We start from the raw sequence: 21,628 nt of genomic DNA, 5'->3' as shown, positions 1-21,628 counted from the left end.
TACGTACATATACGTCGAGGTTTTTCTGCCTCTGTAAACTCTTTAGAGTAGTATCCTTTATATTATTGTGCATTGTCTTTGAAACAATCTGTATCACTCCCATTCTCCATATGGAACTTAATCTGCACTTCACCAACTTCGCAATGTCTTTTTGACCGTATACGCTGCCCTCTTCACAGCTAACAGTTTTTCTAAGTTTTGTGTCACCCCAAATATTGAAGTTGTCCCCTGCACACCAAGATCTAGACTATTCATCAATAATAGGAGGGATCCCTATACTCAATCCTGAGAAACACCATGACAAACCTTCCTCAAGCCAAAAAATGACCCATTCACTGTCTGATTTCTTTCAGTCAGCCAATTTTACAGCTTTGTTGTTAATGTACTTTTATTTCCATAAGCCATTACTTTCTTCACAAGACATCGAGTGGCACTGCATTAAACACATTTTGGAGTCCATGCGCACCATATCAACAGCATAACACTGATCACTGCTCTGTTACCTCATCAAAAAATACCAGCAACTTAGCAAGACAAAAGATTTGCTTAACAAATCCATGCTGACCCTTCTGAAATTAATCCACGTGTTTCCATGTGATTATTAGTCCCCTCCAGATTTGTTGTTAAATTTCCACTTTCGGCTTTTTAGGAACTTTTTAAGCAAAACTGGAGATTTATCTCCCCATTCTCGTCAACTCACCAAGTACTCTAATCATGGCACGTCGATGAAAGAACAAGTGGGCACGTAATAACCTCGCACCACTGTCCAAATCATTAAAATACAGTGACCCAAGGCAGTCATAGAGGCGCTTATTGTTTATCTATTTATTTTTCAACTGATAGGTTTTTCAAAACTGAATTTGCATAAATGGGACATATAAGTGCAAATTGTTTTTTGTTTAATTGTCTTGTCCGGACATCAGAAAGCACAGAATGGTAAATTATCCTTCAGACTATTCCACCAAGTATAAGGATTGAAAGGTGATTTGTCATAGTTCAGAAAGTGGGGCTGAGTTCCTGCGATTAAGGATGCCCCATTTCTCGTGTGAATACCCTTTACCTTTAACAAAAACAGAAGTATGACAAAGAGTCATTTGAGCAAACTGAAACCATTCATGTCAGTATTGCTGAGCACTACAATAGATGGTGCATGTCACATTGCTGGAAAATAAATTGTACATGGAGTAGATTCACTGAAAGGGCATTCTTAGTTTCTATATCACCAGCAAGATCAAGGGAGTTAAAAGTTTGCTAAAAATTGTGTGTTTTTTGAGGAAAATGATAAAACCAGATATATGATATTCCGTGCAAAAACAATTTCATGCAAACAGCTGGAACATATTTCAAAGGCTTGAAGCCTCAATGTGTCTTTATCAGTATCAAAAGTTATTTGTCAGGTCTGTACACAGCCAAGAAAATGTTGTAAGACTTGGTTAAGATGTCTGGCTCAAAGAACCGACTGTCCAGGCATGTTTGGATACTAGCTATTCATGAGATGGAATGTCCTACAAGTGTATATCAGGTCAGAACAGGCAAACATTCCCCAAATAATCTTGCAGAGTTATACAACAGTCAGTAAACTTGGAGCTGCATTGACTTACAAAACTTTATTTTGATCAGGGTTTAGCTCAGATAGGCTATATGATACTCGGCTGTGTTACAGCATTACTCACACTTTGCCTTGTTGGGAATTTGGGTATTTGGAGAGGAGGCCGCGTCCACTCTCAGATGGCAAAATTACCTACTTCTGGAGATGATGTAGTGTTGGCTTGAAGATCAAGGTATTAAAGCAAAAGAGCGAGGGTGTAGGTGGCAGGGTGGGAAGGGTATGAGGAAGGGAGAGTGCAGAGGCAGGAGATCATATGAATGCACAGGAAGGAAAAATGGAAACATTGAAATACAGGGACAGGAGCAGGCCAGCTATCCTGTTAAAGCTGTTGTACACCTGAACCTAACTGCAAGCACCTGCCTTTGTCCCATATCTTTCATTACATTTGAACAAAATGCATCAATCTCATGTGTAACATTAACAATTGGCCAAGAGTCAAAAGCATTGAGGGAAAAATAGAGTGCATAGTCACTACCACTCATTCCATGTAAATATACTTCTTAATTTCAATATGAAAGTTCCGGGACTAATTTTGAAGTCTAGACCTCAGCTCCCATCTATCAGAAATGGCTTCTCCTTATCCATCTTGTTGGTTTCTCTTAATGTCTTGAAAGCAGCGATAAAACCATGCTGAACTTTCCAAACTCCAGGCAATATAAGCCTAGTTTGTGTAGACTCCTCTCGCACTTTAACCGCTGGAGTTGAAGTGGCGATCTTGCCTTGTGCAGCAGGAATAATGATTCAGAACCCACCCAACTTTTGTTCCCATCTCTGCCGCCAGGCTGCTGGAGAACATGATTTTTCGGTCTCTAGACTCATAATTGTCTCGGGGCTGATCTGACAAGAACCTCGCCAGACCTGAGATGCAAGAGATATGCAGGCCATTTACAGAGGGGTCAGATTAAAAGACCTGCTTTAACTTTCATTCAATCCTGAATATAAGGACCCAGAGCTAAGATGGTCAACCATAGTCCATAAAAGACCATGAGTATCTCTCTCCATTGGAGCAAGAGACTATTTTTTAATAGGCATTTTGAGGGGCACCACTCTATAGGCATGAGGTAAGATAATGAAACAGTGGCCCCATCTCGTACTACAGCTTGTAGGGAAGATTTGAACCATGAGCTTTATTCCCCACCACCATCTAGTTATTGAGCTAACTGAGCAAACTGACTCCCCCTTATTAGCCCATATTCAAGCTATCTCAAGAATATGCTAAAGTTTAAATGTGCTTCTCTCAAACACACTCACACTTCTCCCTCAACCACATCATAGCCTCCTATCCTACTCATCACCCTCATTTCTGTCCTACTCTTCCCCATTCCCCTCACAGTGAGTGCCTGGGGAAGGAGAGTTCTGGAGGAGAGAAGAGTACAGAGATGAGGAGAGTGTGGAGGAGAGGACAGAGTGGAGGAGGGGTTAATGTGAGGAAGGAGAAATTGTGGAGTGGGGAGGGGCATCTGGGGAGATTGTGGTGAAAGGGAGATCCTGAAGGAAGGGAGAATGTGGTGATGGGGAGAGTGTGGGAAATGGGAAAGTGTGGGGATGGGGAGATTCTGGAGGAGGGGAGAATGTAGGGAAGAGGAGAGAATGGGGGTGGGGAGAGTGTGGGATAAAGCCAGAGGAGAGAGAGAATAAGATATGAGAGAGGAGGGTGCAAGGACAGGAGATTGTGGTAGAACACAAAGGACTGAATAAGGCTTGGAGATGCAGAAGTCCTTGTGACCTTAGAGACAGGACCTAATCATCCAATTTTTGAACTTTTGCCTAACAATTGGACTGTGTGATGGGTGTGTGAGGGGGAGACTGTGGTAGCTCAAACAAGGCAGGGCACTTGGTAAGGGGCTATGTGATTGGAATGGGGTTAGAGGCCGGGATGTCAATCTTCAGAGTGGAGCTGGAAAGCTTCATTGGGGAGTTCAAGGAGGTGCCAACATTTATGTAGACGCATAGGGAGCACTCGGCAAGGCACTACCCCTCAGGGGTTGAGATCTCCCATTTTCATTTCACTGCTGAGTTTCCTGCACACAAATAATAAACTGAATCTTACAGGAGCCTGAGCAACATGAGTTATCAAAAGACTTGTGGCAAAATCATGCAAGAACTTTGCTGAGGCAAATTTTGGCGTAAGTAGCAACTCACTTATCCATTCGCTGAGCAGTGTGGTGAGTTGTTGTTAGACAGAGGCAAGTTGCTACTTAAGGGGGCGTATGATATCCTCCTGAATGCCAAAATTCATCCCTCATTGATATTCAACCTTTGATCTTGCCAAATGCACTGAGCAGGATGGACATCAAAAATTCTTGATATGGAAGTCAGAGATTAGACTTCCATATCAAGACTTCAGCTTGTTGGCTTAAGACCATAAGACCATAAGACCATAAGACATAGGAGTGGAAGTAAGGCCATTCGGCCCATCGAGTCCACTCCGCCATTCAATCATGGCTGACGGGGATTTCAACTCCACTTACCAGCATTCTCCCCATAGCCCTTAATTCCTCGAGACAACAAGAATCTATCAATCTCTGCCTTGAAGACATTTAGCGTCCCAGCCTCCACTGCACTCCATGGCAATGAATTCCATAGGCCCATCACCGTCTGGCTGAAGAAATGTCTCCACATTTCTGTTCTGAATTGACCCCCTCTAATTCTAAGGCTGTGTCCACGAGTCCTAGTCTCCTCGCCTAATGGAAACAATTTCCTAGCGTCCACCCTTTCCAAGCCATGTATTATCTTGTACGTCTCTATTAAGTCTCCCCTTAGTCTTCTAAACTCCAATGAATACAATCCCAGGATCCTCAGCCGTTCCTCATATGTTAGACCTATCATTCCAGGGATCATCCGTGTGAATCTCCGCTGGACACGTTCCAGTGCCAGTATGTCCTTCCTGAGGTTTGGGGACCAAAACTGGACACAGTACTCCAAATAGGGCCCAACCAGAGTTTTATAAATTCTCATTAGCACATCGCTGCTTTTATATTCCAACCCTCTTGAGATAAGTTTGTTCCTTGTTGGACACTGGGCATCAACATTTCAGGGCATGTTTCTTTGCAACTGGGCACAGGCACCCAGCATCCACAAACATTGGCATCCGATATGTACCAAAATCCTTATGGCACATCTTCAGTCCACTTACACTTCTGCTTTGCTTCTGCATTTCAAAGCTACACATTGAGCTGCACCTGTGACTATCATTGTGATGTTTCTCCAAGGACACTGTGTGCTCAGTGGCACGGTGGTTCAGTGGTTAGCACTGCTGCCTCACAGCGCCAGGGATCCATGTTTGTTTCTAACATCGGGTGACTGTCTGTGTGCACTTTGCACATTCTCCCCTTGTCTGCGTGGGTTTCCTCTGGGTGCTAAGGTTTCCTCCCACAATCCAAAGCTGTGCAGATTAGGTGAATTGGCCATGCTAAATTGTCCATAGTGTTCAGGGATATGTAGGCTAGGTGCATTAGTCAGGGGACATGTAGAGCAATAGGGTAGAGCAATGGGTCTGGGTAGAATACTTTTGGGTGGATTTGTTGGGCCAAATGGCCTGTTTCCACACTGTAGGGATTCTATGCTTAGACACATGCACCAACCTCATGGGCTGGACTAGGCTGCATTATGATCTCTTTGCTTGAACTGTTCAAGCTCACTCTCTTTGAGCCTAACTGGGTGCTCATGCAATCCCCGTCCCCAACAGAGACACAAGGTTTACACAGTGCCATACTATTTGGTGCAAACAAAATGCTGGGAAACTTGCCATGTTTGTCAGTAGTCCTCTGTTAAGGATCACTGTCAGCCAGCTACTCAAGGTGATCAGAGACAAGATACCCTCCACATAAAGCATGAGGAGTCAAGTGTTGGGTGGTCGTCGTCCATTTCGACTCCCTTTTCCCTATTGCAGGCTGTTTCCATCATAAATTGAGAGACAGAGAGAGAAAGATAGGATATTAAGAGAAACGAAAGGAGGTGGCACCATTGTTATTTACCATGCAAGTGAGAAGTGAAGAGTAGGCTGCGCAGAGGACTAGTGGTCTTGAGGTTTGAGGTGCATGCCAGTTAGGGAGGGAAGAAAGGCTTGAGTTGGAGGCGGGTACAATAGCAGAGACAGAGCTTGAATGTGAGGTCTCGGACAGAAGACAATGGCACTTATGTTGGCTGGGTGGAGAAGTTCGTTGATCTTCTTCTTATATCCCTCCAGATGGCAGAGACTGTGTTGACCCTGGTAGCAACCTGGGACTGGCTTTGGAGGCTCATGACCTCCACTAGTGGTCCTGGGCAAAGATAGTGTCCTGTTTGTGCCTCTCCAGGTCCTAGAAAACCAGGCATCAAATATTTGTCATCTGCCCCATCTGGGGTTCCTGTCTGACAGCTCTTGTCCAAGTACACAACACCATTATAAATATAAGGCCATAAGACGTAGGAACAGAAATTAGGCCATTCAGCCCATCGAGTCTGCTCCTCCATTCAATCATGGCTGATAAGTTTCTCAACCCTATTCTTCCACTTTCTCCCTGTAACCCTTGATCCCCTTGACAATCAAAACCTAACGATCTCAATCTTACATATACCCAATGACCTGGCCTCCACAGCCTTCTCTGTGGCAACCAAGTCCGTAGATTCGCCACTCTCTGTGCCAGTGCCAGGGATGTCGGTCAACTCCGAGATGTCTGGTGAGTGGTGAGTTGTTCCTGACTTGTGCTAAGATGAGGCTGGAATGAGGTGAGAGGGATAAGAGCAGTGAGTTTGGTAAGACATGGTGAGAAAACCCAGTGGTGAAAAATCTCCCCAAAAAAACGACAAACTCACACTTAGCCAAAAAGTTCAAGATCCATCCCAATGACTTTTAACATGGGATCCAGGTTATATTGTGGGGGCTTAATACATGTTAGTAAAATACCCAATGTCTCTCTGTTGGGACTTTTGGGGTTCGCAGCCTGTTTGGGTCATATTCAACATTCTTAATGCTCTGTGTGCTCAGGACAGGCGAATCTGACATACAATGGATAACCTGACTAGTGCCAAGCATTAGGAGTGTGAGCAGTCTAGTTGCACAGCCATTGGCTTGTTACTGCAGAAAGCAGCATATGAGTGGGCGGTCTGGTGACCTTCACTCACTGTAGGGAGTAAGACTGTTGCTGGGTTATGGTGAGGGTTAGGAGAAGAATGCACATCAGGAGGAAGGATGACGGAACTCGGATGAAGGAACCCAAACGGCTGGCGGATGAAATTATTTCAGAAATGGAAATGTTATTGAAATAAAACTAACCACAATGCAGTGAGTAAAGACACAGATGAAGAGGCTGAAAGCCAGTGGAAAATATTTTGCTTTGCCAAATGGACAGAAAAGCAGAGTTTATAAATTTCCACATTTAGTCACCATTCTGCAAGGAAGGAACTCGATATGGTTGATTTATTGCACTGATAAACTGGAACAGGACCAGCCCATAATGGATTCTGCTTGGTTTTATACAAGTTGGCTAAATATAGATTCACCATGAGTGAGTCTATATATATATAGATATATACATCACACTTGTCAACATCATGTTTGTGGATCAAACATCAGATTTGTTTTCTCCCTGTCCTCTCACTGTCGCAATTAGTTAGTATTAAATTCACACTGACAATACCAATTATTTTTCCATGCAGACTTCCATACAGTTTCCTACATACATACACACTTACAGACATATGTCTTGATGGTAAACTATCACCGTGTATAGAAAAGATTTCAGGGAGAGAGTCCTATTGAGAATTCAGTGATAACATCCAGAAGAGAGGGTCTGGGGAAATGTTCTGGTCTGAGAGGATCTGGAAGAGGGAGACCAGAGATACAACTAGGGCGGGAACCTGGACAGACAGTCTGGGAGGGGGTGCATAACAGGTGAGAGGGTATACAGAGTGTTTCCAGGCAAGGGACCAAAGAAAGAGGGTTTGAGAAGAAGATCTGAGTAAGAGAAGGCATCGAGGGAGAGGATCTCAGGTTTAGGGTCTCGAGACGAGGATCTGAGGTGGGGGTCCAGGTAAGCGCACACAGAATGTGTGTGAGATGATAGGGAGGATGAGATTGTGGGGAGAGTGAGTATGTGTGAAAGTGTGGGGAGGGTGAGTGTGTGTGAGATTGTGGGGGGGCAAGTGTGTGTGAGAGTGTGGGGGGGTGAGTGTGTGTGAGAGTGTGGGGAGGGTGAGTGTGTGTGTGAGAGTGTGGGGGGGCGAGTGTGTGTGTGAGAGTGTGGGGAGGATGAGTGTCGTTTGAGAGTGTGGGGAGAATGAGTGTGAGTGAGATTGTGGGGAGGGTGAGTGTGTGTGAGAGTATGGGGGGGTAATGTGCGTGTGAGAGTATGGGGGGTAATGTGTGTGAGAGTGTGGGGAGGGTGAGGGAGGGTGAGATTGTGGGGAGGGTGAGTGTGTGTGAAAGTGTGGGGAGGGTGAGTGCATGTGAGAGTGTGGGGGGGGAAGTGTGTGTGAGAGTGTGGGGAGGGTGAGTGTCATTTGAGAGTGTGGGGAGAATGAGTGTGAGTGAGAGTGTGGGGGGTGAGTGTGTGTGAGAGTATGGGGGGATAATGTGTGTGAGAGTGTGGTGGGGGTGAATGTGTGTGAGACTGTGGGGAGGGTGAGTGTGTGTGAAAGTATGGGGGTGAGTGAGTGTGTGTGAGAGTGTGGGGAAGGTGAGTGTGTGTGAGACTGTGGGGAGGGTGAGTGTGTGTGAAAGTGTGGGGGTGAGTGAGTGTGTGTGAGAGTGTGGGGAGGGTGAGTGTGTGTGAGAGTGTGGGGAGGGTTAGTGTGTGTGAGAGTGTGGGGATGGTTAATGCGTGTGTGAGAGTATGGGTGGGTGAGTGTGTGTGAGAGTGTGTGGAGGGTGAGTGTGTGTGAGAGTGTGGGGAGGGTTAGTGTGTGTGAGAGTGTGGGGAGGGTGACTGTGTGTGGGGGGGGTGAGTGCGTGTGAGAGTGTGTGGAGGGTGAGTATGTGTGAGATTGTGGGGAGGGTGAGTGTGTGTGAGAGTGTGGGAGGGGCGAGTGTGCGTGAGAGTGCGGGGGGGTGAGTGTATGTGAGATTGTTCGGGGGTGAGTGTGTGTGTGTGGGGGATGAGTGTTTGTGAAAGTGTGGGGGAGGTGAGTGTGTGTGAGAGTGTGGGTGGGATGAGTGTGTGTGAGATTGTGGGGGGGTGAGTGTGTGTGAGAGTATGAGTGTGGAGAGGGTAAGTGTGTGTGAGAGTGTGGGGAGAATAGTTCTGAGGAGATGGTCAGTGAAGAGGTATTGGGGTGATTATCCAGGGGAGAGGAATCAGCGAGAGGGTTTGTGTTAGAAGATGTAGAATGAGAATCTGCAAAGATGGTTCTGAGGCTGCAGCAGAGGCACTGCAGGGGAGGTTGGGATTAGACAGTTAAATACAGAACTCATGTCCCCACTGTGACTCACATGCACCCTCAGTCATTTTAATGGGGGGAATATGTACCCTGCTACCTGTGACAACAATAGTAAATCAAGTTAAATGACTGTTTCCAACTTTTATAGATGCACCCTAGAAAACATCCTAGCCAGCTGCATCACAGCTTGGTATGGCAACTGCTCTGCCAAGACCACAAGAAATTATAGAGCGTTGTGAACACAGCCCAGTCTATCAGACAAACCAGCCTTCCTTCCATTGACTCTGTCTACACTTTCCATTGTCTGGAGAGTAGCCAACAGATTAGAGACCCCTCCCATCCTGGTTATGCTCTCTTCCACCCTCTTCTATCAGGCATTGAAGATACATACCAATAGATTCAACAATGACGAGGGGGGGGACAGTTTTAAGGTGAAAGAGATTTAAATAAGACATAAGAGGCAAAGTTTGTACACAGAGGGTGGTTCAAACTTCCTGAGGAAGTGGTGGATGTAGAGACATTTAAGAGACATTTGGATGGATACATGAAGAGGAATGGTTTGGAGGGATATGGGCAGAAGCAGGTAGGTGGGATGAGTTTAGTTTGGGATTATGGTCGGCATGGACAAGGATTTTCCATGCTGTATGACTGTATGATTTTATGACTCTATAACAGCTTCTTCCCTGCTGTTATTAGACTTATGAATGGACCTCTCATACATTAGAGTTGATCTTTCTCTGCACCCTCTCTTGGCTGTAACACTATTCCGCATTCAGTTCTATTACTCTGATGTCCTTATGTAAGGTAAGGTTTGCCTGGATAGCACACAAGGCAATATTTCTCACTGTATCTTAGTACATGTGACAATAGTAAATCAAATCAAATCAAATATCGAGGAACAGGGTAGAAGTTAGATGGTAGCAAGTGGTGATGCATCATGGAGAAGATTCATTAACGTATTTAAATCAGACTCTGAGAGGGTAATGGGAGTACCGAATTCAAGGTTCACTGTTACTGCATTAGATCCTCAGGGGTCAGGAGACATGATAGAAAGCTTTAGGATCTCCAGAGTGATCATCTTTCCCAGTGGTGCCCCCTGTGGGTCATCAGTAGCAGGCGTGCCTCCCCCAGTTTCTTCAAAGGAGTTTAATCCGCCCTCCCCTATTATTGACCGCTCCTTCTCTGTTCAAACTCACAGCCCCTACCCCTCCTCCAGTCCACTTGTCACATTCTGTCTTATTGGTTCCCTGGCCACAGTGTAGTGCCACAGGTCGTCTCTCTCCTGCCCCTGCTACTCAGGCTGTTGGTTTGGCTGCTGCCAAGTGAGAAATAGATAAAAAATATGACAATGAGCTCTCCCCATCTGAACCCCTCCACCCCCACACCATCCCAGCAAAAATAAAACCTGCGCATCACACATATTTTCATAGAATCCCTACAGTGTGGAAACAGGCTGTTTGATCCAATAAGCCCACATGGACCGTCCAAAGAGTATCCCACCCAAACCCATTCCCCTACCCTATTACCTTACATTTCCCCCTGACTAATGCACCTAACCTCCACATCCCTGAACATCATGAGCAATTTAGCACGGCCAATTCACCTAACTCACACATCTTTGGAATGTGGGAGGAAACCCACGCAGACACGTGAAGAATGTACAAACTCCACACAGATAGTTGCCCGAGGCTGGAATCAAACCCGAGTCCCTGGTGCTGTGAGGCAGCAGTGCTAACCACTGAGCCACCATGTCACTTAAGTAACATTACTTGAAAATGAAGTTCCTGTACGACCCAGTGCATTCACAGCATGACTGCTTTTATACAGTTTTCTCCACTCTGAGCACCTCATCCCCTCACCTTCCCTGCCCCTAGTGCCCTGCCATTACCCACACTCTCCCATCCTCCACACACACACCCTCCCACCCCACACCTTCCTTCCCCTCTTCAGAATTCCTTCAGCCTGTGTCCTCATCTCCTCCCTCACTACCCCACCCTCCAAGACCCCTTTCCCCGCAACTCGACCGCCCGTTTGTAAATATTGGAGCTACAATCTCACAGATGCCAGAGTGGGTTTTCAACTTCATCAGGCAGGTAGCAATCTCTCAAAATAAGAAAAGCAGGGCTGTATTCGGTTGTATTATTTGGACAACTTCATCCTGGGTGGTACAGATTGTGTTCAGTAAAACATGAAAGACTCCCATCGAGAGATGAAAGGAGGTGTTGAAGGTGAACAAATAACATTTAATTCAAGAACTGGTAATATCTTCTGTCTTTGTGTTGTTCAATGAAAATAAGCCTGAAGGTCTTTACCCCAAAACCATTCTGATCAAACCTATCGAAATATCTGGCTGCACTCTGAGTGTTTGGAAGTAAATGGTGTATCTGCTAGTAACATAGCTCAGATTTTACAAGCCAGTTAGCAGATCCAAATACATTCTATGAACTGTCCTGCTTGTCCTAATTCCACCTGATATTATAACAAGGACTGGTTTATATCTCAGCAAAAAAGCACAAAGAACTGGAAATCTGAAACAAAAACAGAAGCTGCTGGAGAAACTCAACAGGTCTGGCAGCATCTGTGGAGAGAAAGCAGAGACAACATTTTGGGTCCTTCTTCAGAACCCTGCATCTGTTTGAATCAGTGGGTGTACTCTCAAATTCAATAAGATCACAGGTGTTTATCTGGCTTCCAAAAACTTGAAGAAATAATCTATGTTTTGCATAGTGGAACAGCACGGAATGGCCAAGATTCTACTGTCTGTTGTTTACCTGAGGATTGGAAATGTGATGTGTTATTCCAACTAGCAACTTCCCCTCACCAAAACGCTGATGAACAATCTGCCGCTCACATTGCTGATTGAGGGATCAAATTTTATCTAAAATAGCTGCCAGACAGCACCACATGTGAGAAACAGCTCGACAAGTTCCTAATATATTCTTGGGAGAGAATAAACTCAGGAGAAAAGCATGTTGACACAAGCCATGTGAAAGTGTGGTTTTGCAAATACAGAGTCTGCTCCAGGTTTTTCATGAAGTAGATGTTAAACAGTCGAGAACTAAGAATGAAAGAAGAAGGCACTTGCTGACTTTATTTCAGACCCAGTGTTTTGCTTTCCTTTTAGAAAATGCAGAAGCTCCATTCTAGAAAGCCCTTTCTGTGTTCTCTACAACAGCTCAAAGTGTGTGTTGGGACCGAGACTGACATTGCAAGCTGGAATTTTGGTGTCACATACTCTAAAGCAGCGGTGGTTGTACTGGAACCCTGACCAAGTACAGCTGTCACACACTCTCACAGATGTCACAAAGGAAGTCACAACATGTTTCAAGCTTTGGAATGGCGTGGTAGAAGGAATATGTCTGGGAGTCTGCTCTAGAGATAAAAAGAGTGAGAGGGGATATCATTGAAATTTCAAAATGCTTACAGGGTTTGACAGCATGGAGATGGACAAGGTGCTTCGCTAACTGTCAACGGTTAAAAGCCTGAACTCACTGTATAATACGTTGACAACATAAGGTTAGCAATTAGAAGTCCTACAGTGTGGAAGCAGATCGCACTGTGGAAGGGGTCCACACTGACCCTCTGAAGAGCATCCCACCCAGATTCACACACCCCCTCCCACCCCCACCCTATACCCCTGCCGTTCCCATGGGCAATCTACCTAACTTTTGGTCCCAGGGCGCTATGCGTAACTTAGCATGACTAATCCACCAAACCTGTGCATCTTTGGGCGGAAAGCGGAGCACCCGGAGGAAACTCCACACAGACAATCACCCGAGGGTGGAAACAAACCCACCTCCCTGACGCTGTGAAGCAGCAATGCTAACCAATGAGCCACCGTCCTGCCCTAAGCCACTGCAGATGTGTCAGCCTTTTGTGTGGGTTTGCAAGAGTGATACAGACATTTCCTGAAGGTCCTGCTCCCTTCTGAGCAAAAAGAATCTTCTGTCAGCCACTAAGTATGAAAACTTCAGAAAGTAGTGCAGCTGCTTTTATTGATGAAGGTGCTTGGATGAATTGAAGACATAAAATGGAAAAGTTCTGACTGCATACAACTTAGTGTTGTGATACTTTATTCTCGAAAACTAGTGCTGTTTTGGATAATGGTGCAACAATGGTATGTGTTAAGTAAAGCTGTACTTTCCTGAATCAGGTCTGGACATGAAGCCATGAGACTTAATGCATCATATACATCAAAAAGAAAATCTTCCCAATCCGTCAATATGGTAATCATCACTGAAGGTACGAAACAAATTACCTTAATGACTTATTTGGATGACTCACGTAAATATTAGGGCAGCCAACAAACCTGCATTCATTCATGCATCAAGTTTGAATCAGCGTGCCACATTGTTTTGAAAAAGCTTGATCAGAAACAAATGGACCCTGAACTAGAAGATATCGGAGAGCTGATGAAAGCTCTGTCAAGGAAGTAATTGTTTTGGAAGGTTTTGTTAGGAAGGATTAGATTACGGTGTACTTGGAAATGCATAGTAAAATAGGACTGAGTCAGTACAGCTTTGTCAAGGGGAGGTCATAAGTGACAAATCTGTTTGATTTCTTTGAGGTGATAGTGCACAAGTTGGACAACGAAGAGCCAGTCGGCCTGATCTAATTGGATTTCCAGAGGACCTTTGACAATGTACTGCACAAGAGACTGATAAATGAGATAGGAGCCATGGTGTTAGGGGCAAGGTACTGGCATGGATAGAAGATTGGCTGACTGGCAGAAGGCAGAGCATAGGGAGGAAGGGGTCTTTTTCAGGATGGCAGCCTCTGACTAGTTGCATTCTGCAGGAGTCAATGTTGGGAATCTGAAGCACAACAAGTCTTGCGAGTCCCAGTTCAGGATTCCAATAAGGTCAATGTGAAAGTTCAGCTGGCAGTTAAGAAGGTAAATGTAATACGACTATTCAGTTCAATAGGGCTAGAATACAAGAGCAGAGATGCACTGCTGATGCTGTATAAGAGTCTGGTCTGAATGCTTTTGGAATATTGAGAGCAGTTTTAGGCCCCATATCTAAGAAAGGATAGAACATAGGACAGAACTGCACAAGAACAGTCCCTTCGACCCAAGACATTGTGCCAAACATGAGGCCAAACTAAACTAATCCCTTCTGCCTGTTCTTGATCCATGTCCTTCCTTTCCTTGTGTATTCATGCATTTATCCAAAAGTCCCTTAAATGCCCCTGTTGTGTCTGCCTCCACCACCATTCCTGGCAGTGCCAGATTCCTATCATTCTCCATGTAAACAATTTGTCCCTCATGTATCTTCTGAACTTTCCTCCTCTCACTTTAAATGCATGCCCCCTAGTATTAGACATCTCAACTCTGGAAAAAGGATTCTGACCTTATCTATGCATCTTATAATTGTACAGACTTCTATTAAGTCTCCCCTCAGCCTCCGCTGCTCTGAAGAAAAAAATCTAAGTTTTTCTAGCCTCTCCCTATAGCTCACACCTTCTAATCCAGGCAGTATCCTGGTAAACCTCTTCTGCACCCTCTCCAAACCCTCCACATCCTTCTTGTAATGTGGCAACCAGAATTGAATACAATACACCAAGTGTGGCCTAACCAAAGTCCGATAAAGCTGCAACATGACATTTTGACTCTTGTACTCCATTCCCCTGACCAATAAAGGCAAGCAAGCCATACACCTTCTTTCCCACCCCATCCAGGTAAAAACAATGACTGCAGATGATGGAAACCAGATTCTGGATTAGGGTGATGCTAGAATAGCACAGCAGTTCAGACAGCATCCGAGGAGCAGAAAAATTGACGGTTCGGGCAAAAGCCCTTCATCAGGAATACAGGCAGAATGCCTGCAGAGTGGAGAGATAAATGAGAGGAGGGTGGGGGTGGGGAGAAAGTAGCATAGAGTACAATAGGTGAATGGGGGTGGGAATGAAGGTGATAGGTCAGAAAGGAGGGTGGAGTGGATAGGTGGAAAGGAAGATAGGTAGGTAGGACAAGTCATGGGGATAGTGCTGAGCTGGAAGTTTGGAGCTGAGGTGAGGTGGGGGGGGAGGGGAAATGAGGAAACTGGTGAAATCCACATTGATGCCCTGAGGCGGAAGATGAGGCATTCTTCCTCCAGGCGTCGGGTGGTGAGAGAGCGGAGGTGAAGGAGGCCCAGGACCTCCATGTCCTCAGCTGATTGGAAGGGGAGTTGAAACGTTGGGCCACAAGGCAGTGTGGTTGATTGGTGCGGGTGTCCCGGAGATGTTCCCTGAAGCGCTCTGCTAGGAGGTGTCCAGTCTCCCCAATGTAGAGGAGATCGCATCGGGAGCAAAGGATACAATAAATGATATTGGTGGATGTGCAGGTAAAACTTTGATGGATGTGGAAGGCTCCTTTAGGGCCTTGGATAGAGGTGAGGGAGGAGGTGTGGGTGCAGATTTTGCAATTTCTCTGGTGGCTGGGGAAGGTGCCAGGACGGAAGGGTGGGTTGTTGGGGGGTGTGGACCTGACCAGGTAGTCATGGAGGGAATGGTCTTTGCGGAAGGTGGAAAGGGGTGGGGAGGGAAATATATCCCTGGTGGTGGGGTCCGTTTGGAGGTGGCGGAAATGTTGGCGGATGATTTGGTTTATGCTAAGGTTGGTAGGGTGGAAGGTGAACACCGGGGGTTCTGTCCTTGTTACAGTTGGAGTGGGGGGGGGGGGGGGTCTGAGGGTGGAGGTGCGGGATGTGGACAAGATGCATTGGAGGGCATCTTTAACCATGTGGGAAGGGAAATTGCGGTCTCTAAAGAAGGAGGCCATCTTGTGTGTTCTGTGGTGGAACCGGTCCTCCTGGGAGCAGATATGGCAGAGGCGGAGGAGTTGGGAATACAGGATAGAATTTTTGCAGGAGGAAGGGTGGACTTGTGTGCTGACTTTCAGGGAACTATGGAATTGAACCCAAAGATCCCTCTGTACATCGATACTTTTCAGGGTCTTGCCATTAACTGCATACATTTCTTAATGTTTGACCTCCCAAAGTGCAACACCTCACACTTACCCAGATTGAACTCCTCTGTTGTTTCTTTGTCCATATCTGCAACTGATCTATATCCTGCTGTATCCTTTGACAATGCTCTACACTATCCACAATTCCACAAATCTTTGTATCATCTGCAAATTTACTGACCTACTCATCTACAATTTTGTTCAAGTTATTTCTATGTAAACAAACAGCAGATATCCCAGTATGGAATACCACTAGTCATGGATCTCCAGCCTGTGAATCACCATTCCACTACTACCCTCTCTCCACCTTAAGGATGTGCTGGTCTTGAATGGGGTCCGCAGGATGTTCACAAGAATGATTCTTGGAATGAAGGTCTTGTCATATTTGGAGCAGTTGAGGGCTCTGAGTCTGTTCTTGAAGGATGAGGGAGGATCTCATTGAGACTCACAGAATTCTGAGAGGCCTGGATGTGAACAAATATTCCCACTAGTAGGAAAGATGAGGCTCTGAGGGCACAGCCTCAGAGTGAGGGGATGACATTTCAGAACTGATATGTAAGCAATTTATTCAACCAGAGGGTGATGAGTCTGCGGAACTCATTACAGCAGAGGTCAAGTCATTGAGTTCCCTTAAGACAGAGATAGATAGGTTCTTAATAAGTAAGGGAATCAATGTTACAGGGAGAAGGCAGGAGAATGAGGTTGAGAAACATACCAGCTATTAATCAATGGCAGAGAAGACTCAATGGTCTGAATGGCCTAATCCTGCTCCTATCTCTTATCTTATTATCTAAGGAAGAAAGGTGAAAGGGATTAAGGTAGAGTCCAGGAAGTCAATGATTGAAGCTGTGACAACCAATAGTGGGGAAAATAGGGAAGGAGGTGAACAAGATTTTGCAGTCAGAAGGACAGAGAGTTCTGGGAAGGTTATAGAAAATGAAAGGATTACTGAGATAAGGAGGCGGCTAAGATGGAATTTAAACATTATGTTGCATTTCTTAAAATTGAAACTTGGAGTAACTGAAAGCCAATCTAAGTCAATAAAGGACAGTGCTAATGGGTGAACTGGACTTAGAATGGGATAGGATATGGACCACAGAGATTTTGAGCTCAATTATACATGGCATGAAGGATGGGAGGAAGAAAAGTGACATCATCCATAGAGTGGTGGCAACATCATGGATGAGTGTTTCAAGACTTAAATGAGTTCAAGTGGGAACAGAGAGAGGAAATGGTAAAAAGTTAAAGAAATCAGCCTTGGCGTTAGGCATTGTGTGATGTCAGCTGCTCAACTCAGGGACAAGTCGGAAGTTAGAAACTGCCTGGTTCAGTCTCAAACAATGGCCAGGGAGCCCAATTAAATTTCTGGTAATGATGCAATGTTCCAATTCAATCAAGGCTGTAAATTAGATAAATAATCTAGCAGCATAGAGATGGTGGTCGGATCGGGAGAAATGATGGAGAGTTGAAACTGGATGTAAGTTTGCTCGCTGAGCTGAAAGTTTCATTTTCAGACGTTTTGTCACCTTACTAGGTAACATCATCAGTGAGACTCTGTTGAAGCACTGGTGTTATTGACCTGCTTTCTACTTATGTGCTTAGGTTTCCTTGGGTTGATGACATCATTTCCGGTCTTGATGACATTTCCCGTGGTGATGTCATTTCCGGTTCTTTTTCCAAGAGGGTGTAAATGGGGTCCAAGCCAGTGTGTTTGTTGATAGAGTTCTGGTTGGAATGCCATGCTTCTAGGAATTCTCGTGTATGTCTCTGTTTGGCTTGGCCCAGGATAGATGTGTTGTCCCAGTCGAAGTGGTGTCATTCCGCATCTGTATGTAAGGTTACTGGTGAGAGTGGGTCAAGTCTTTTTGTGGCTCATGTGATGTTCATGTGTCCTGGTAGCTAGTTTGTCCAAAGTAGGTGTGTTTGTTAGGTGAAACTGGATATCATCTGCCCACTGTATAAGATGTCTGCAAATGATGTTACCAAGAGACAACACATAGGTAAGGAGGAGAAGGAAATTTTAGGGGACTTCATAAGTTGTGGAATAATATGCAAGAGACAAGCCTTTATTGGGCATATTCTGGTCAGAGATGAAACCTCCCTGAGCTGGTAATGTATAAAGCAAAGCCAGAAGAAAATGCATTCAACAATGGCAAAGGCTACAGAAAGTACAAGAAGCTTATACAAAAATAGTGGATAATATTTTCAGCCTGAGAGAATGCATATTTGGTTAGGGCTGTAGGTTTTGTAGAAAGGAAGGTAGACTCACATAGCAACCTCCAATGTGGAACTGTGGGAAAGATGAGTGTGAATCTGGAAGGTCATACTTCATTCACTGATGTTAGAGAGAACAAGGTGGTTAGAGATAGGGTGTTAGTAAGTGAATCAGAGAACATCCACACTTCTGATTGTGTGATGGAGGGAAGATCATTAATGAAGCAGCAAAGACAGCTGCACCTAGGACATTACCCTGAAGAATACTTGCAGAGATATCCCGGAGCTGAGAAATTGACCTCAAACGACCACAACCATATTCCTTTGTGCCAGGTCTGACTCCAATCAGCAAAGTTTTCCCTTGATTCCCATCAACTCCAGTTTTATTGGAGCTCCTTCTTGTACACTCAGTTAAATGCTACCTCAATGTCAAGAGCAGTCGCTCTCACTTCTCCTCTGAAATTCTATTCCTTAAACCAAGGCTGTAAGTGGTCAGGAGCTGGCTGGTCCTGGTAAAACCCATGCTTAGCATCAGTGAGCAGGCTATTGCTAAGCAAGTGCTGATTGACAGCACTCTTGATGACTCTACTGATGATCAAGAGTAGACAAACGGATCAGTTATTGGCCAAGTTGGATTTGTCCTTCTTTTTGTGTACAGCCATACCTGTGTTTTCTGCAGAGATGCCAGTGTTGGAGCTGCACTGGAACAGCATGACTAGGGATGCAGCAAGTTCTGAAACATGAGTCTTCAGTACTATTGCTGGGATGTTGTCAGGGCTCACGGTCTTTGCAGCATCCAACACCTTCAATTGTTCCTGATATCACATGGAGTAAATTGGGAAAACAGAAAACTGGCTTCTGTATGCAAAAGTAACAGTACCCATGGCCTAAACCACCCACGGTACCATAAATAATAGCGTGAGAAATGGAAACATTGCATTTTAACTACAAGCCACAAACTTCAACTCTGCTTTCCTGCTGATAGTAGAGAGTTAAGATTGCTCCTCTATGATCTAGTACATCCAGCACCAGAAGGAGGTCAATTGTTTAGGTTTGTTTAGGTTCCTACAGTGTGGAAACAGGTCCTTTGGCCCAACAAGTCCACACCGACCCTCCGAAGAGATACCCACCCCCTTTATTTACCCCTGACTAATCCACCGAACACTACGGGCAATTTAGCATGGCCAATTCATCTAATCTGCACATCTTTGGACTGTGGGAGGAAACCGGAGCACCCAGAGGAAATCCACGCAGATACGGAGAGAACGTGCAAACTCCACACAGTCAGTAGCCCGAGGGCTGACATACACCCCTTACTGTTTATGCTCCATGGGGGGAGTCTCTAGAAATTAACCCCCACGTGCCTGTCTGTAATGAGATGGCTTTGTTAACCTGTGATACTATACTGTATGATTTGTGTGTCTGCGCTCTATGCTCTTTTTAAATGTCTACTTACCTTCTTGTTTTCCAAATAGTATGTGACCTCCTTATTTTCAAAATACACCAGCTCATTGATCAAAGTAGAAATTAATATGTTTATGTATCCAATGACTTAAAAACAAATACATGAATATACAATGTTATGGACCAGGCCAGACCCCCTCAAAACATTTTAAGAAGGTAGCCTAGACCCTAATGTTTTAGTATTTTTAAGCAGATGTTGAGTGGATATTTCAGGAGAGATGTAGCTGGTCAAACCACTCAGCTTTAGACAAAACATGATTTGGAGATGCCGGTGTTGGACTGGGGTGTACAAACTTAAAAATCACACAACACCAGTTTATAGTACAATGCGTTTATTTGGAAGCACTAGCTTTCTGAGCGCTGCTCCTTCATCAGGTAGTTATCCAAAATCGAGTGCTTCCACATAAACCTGTTGGACTGTAACCTGGTGTTCTGTGTTTTTTAACTTTAAACAAAACAGAATTTACTTAAACGATATGGATGAAACATGAACAAAAGAAAACAAAATTTAGAATAACAACTTATTTGATAACCCAACCGACTCTATCGCAACTTAGCAAAGGATCCCCACCACATCCCATAAACACACCCCTTGGTAAAAGGTAAATTCAAACACAGGTTCTTGATGGCAGGAGAGGTTTCTGAGAGAGAGAGAGAGAGAGAGAAACAGAGAGAGACAGAGAGAGGGAGAGTGATATTGAGAAAGAGAGAAACAGAGAGAGAGAGCATTCCGGCAAGAAACCTCTGTTGAAGTATGGAACAGCTTTTCACTCCAGCTGCTTCTCTAGATCTCCACCAGCTTTTTGACTGCCTGCTAAAACTAAACCAAAGTAGAAAAAAAGCCTGAACTGGAGAACTGGCCACTCCCTTGCCATTGTTTGCAAGTAGACATTCCAAACTTATCGGTATTACTGCCTTTACGACCACTCTTGAAAAACCAAGGACAGCATTTGTTTGTTAAAGGGGCAGCATCATCACGACAAGTTCATTAGAGCAGCTTTGTAGTTTTATGTCTGTACTAGTGACGTTATGCCCTCCTTGCAGCACATTTAATTGGGTAGGAGGTCTATAGATCAGGACCCTGCCTCCACCCTGATAAGGAAGACCCCCCACTTGGACTTCCTGCCACACTGCCAGTTATTGTCTACTTATGGCCCTCTTTTGCTGCCTTTTTGCTAAGATGGCACAGTGGCCATGCTAAATTGCCCATCACGTTAGGTGCATTAGTCAGAGAGAAAGGGGTCTGGGCGGGTTTCTCTTCAGAGGGTCGGTGTGGACTGGTTAGGACTGTTTTCTCTATCAGACCTGTTGAGTTTCTCTGGCAATTTCTGCTCTTGTAGCAAGCCACCCTGTTGTATTCAAGAAGGCAACTCAGCATCAACTCTTCAAGGTCAATTTGGAATGGATAATAAATACTGGTCTTGTCAGTGATGCCAAAACCCATGAATGGATAACTAAAAAGGAAAGAGTAAGTGGGTCACTAATGAGTTCTGGATTCTTTCAGCGCATGTTATAAACTGGAGGATTAATTGGTTATTTGATTTGTGCGAATTGAATGTGCGCTGATGCAGGCCCCAGCTCTGAAAAGCTTACAAACAGCTTTATCCTGATTAAAAATCTCTGAAAATATTTACACATGACGATTTATGAAGTAATTTCCTTGCCTTTGATTGGGGATTTGGCTGAACTTGATGCGAAGTTTCATCTGGAATGTGTTTTGAACTTCCAACATTTACAGTAACTGAGGGAAGCACTGCTGCCAAGTTCAGTGGGTGTTAAATTGTTGAGGAAATGGGAGGCTTGATTTTGTTATTATTGGATTAGGAGCTGAATTCTAATTTTGGCCGATCTACCTCTAACACTGGTGCATTGTTCTCCTCGCACGGCGTGTGCTGTCAGAAACAAAAGGCAGCTCATCCCAAACTCGGGGGCAATACAATCGCAACCTGAACAGCTTTTCGCATACAAGAACTTCGACACACATAGACACACAGACAGACATGCACACACACATGTACACACAGATATACATT

At 44.8% G+C, this 21,628-nt stretch overlaps 1 long non-coding RNA gene across 2 annotated transcripts in view; it reads left to right on the top strand.

Annotated features, from left to right (window-relative positions):
* Nucleotides 1–21,628, top strand: part of LOC132817215 (uncharacterized) — a 54,212-nt gene that overhangs the window by 2,803 nt on the left and 29,781 nt on the right. Inside the window, exon 2 of one of the 2 annotated variants that reach the window (XR_009644861.1) lies at nt 13,122–13,210. This is a non-coding gene — a long non-coding RNA (uncharacterized LOC132817215). Of the gene's footprint in view, nt 1–12,879; nt 13,211–21,628 lie in introns of those variants that run through there. The other variant, XR_009644860.1, reaches the window with a different exon arrangement.

The sequence above is a fragment of the Hemiscyllium ocellatum genome, chromosome 7 (assembly GCF_020745735.1).
Source record: "Hemiscyllium ocellatum isolate sHemOce1 chromosome 7, sHemOce1.pat.X.cur, whole genome shotgun sequence".
Lineage (NCBI taxonomy): Eukaryota > Metazoa > Chordata > Chondrichthyes > Orectolobiformes > Hemiscylliidae > Hemiscyllium > Hemiscyllium ocellatum.
This window is presented reverse-complemented; position numbering and strand designations above follow the sequence as displayed.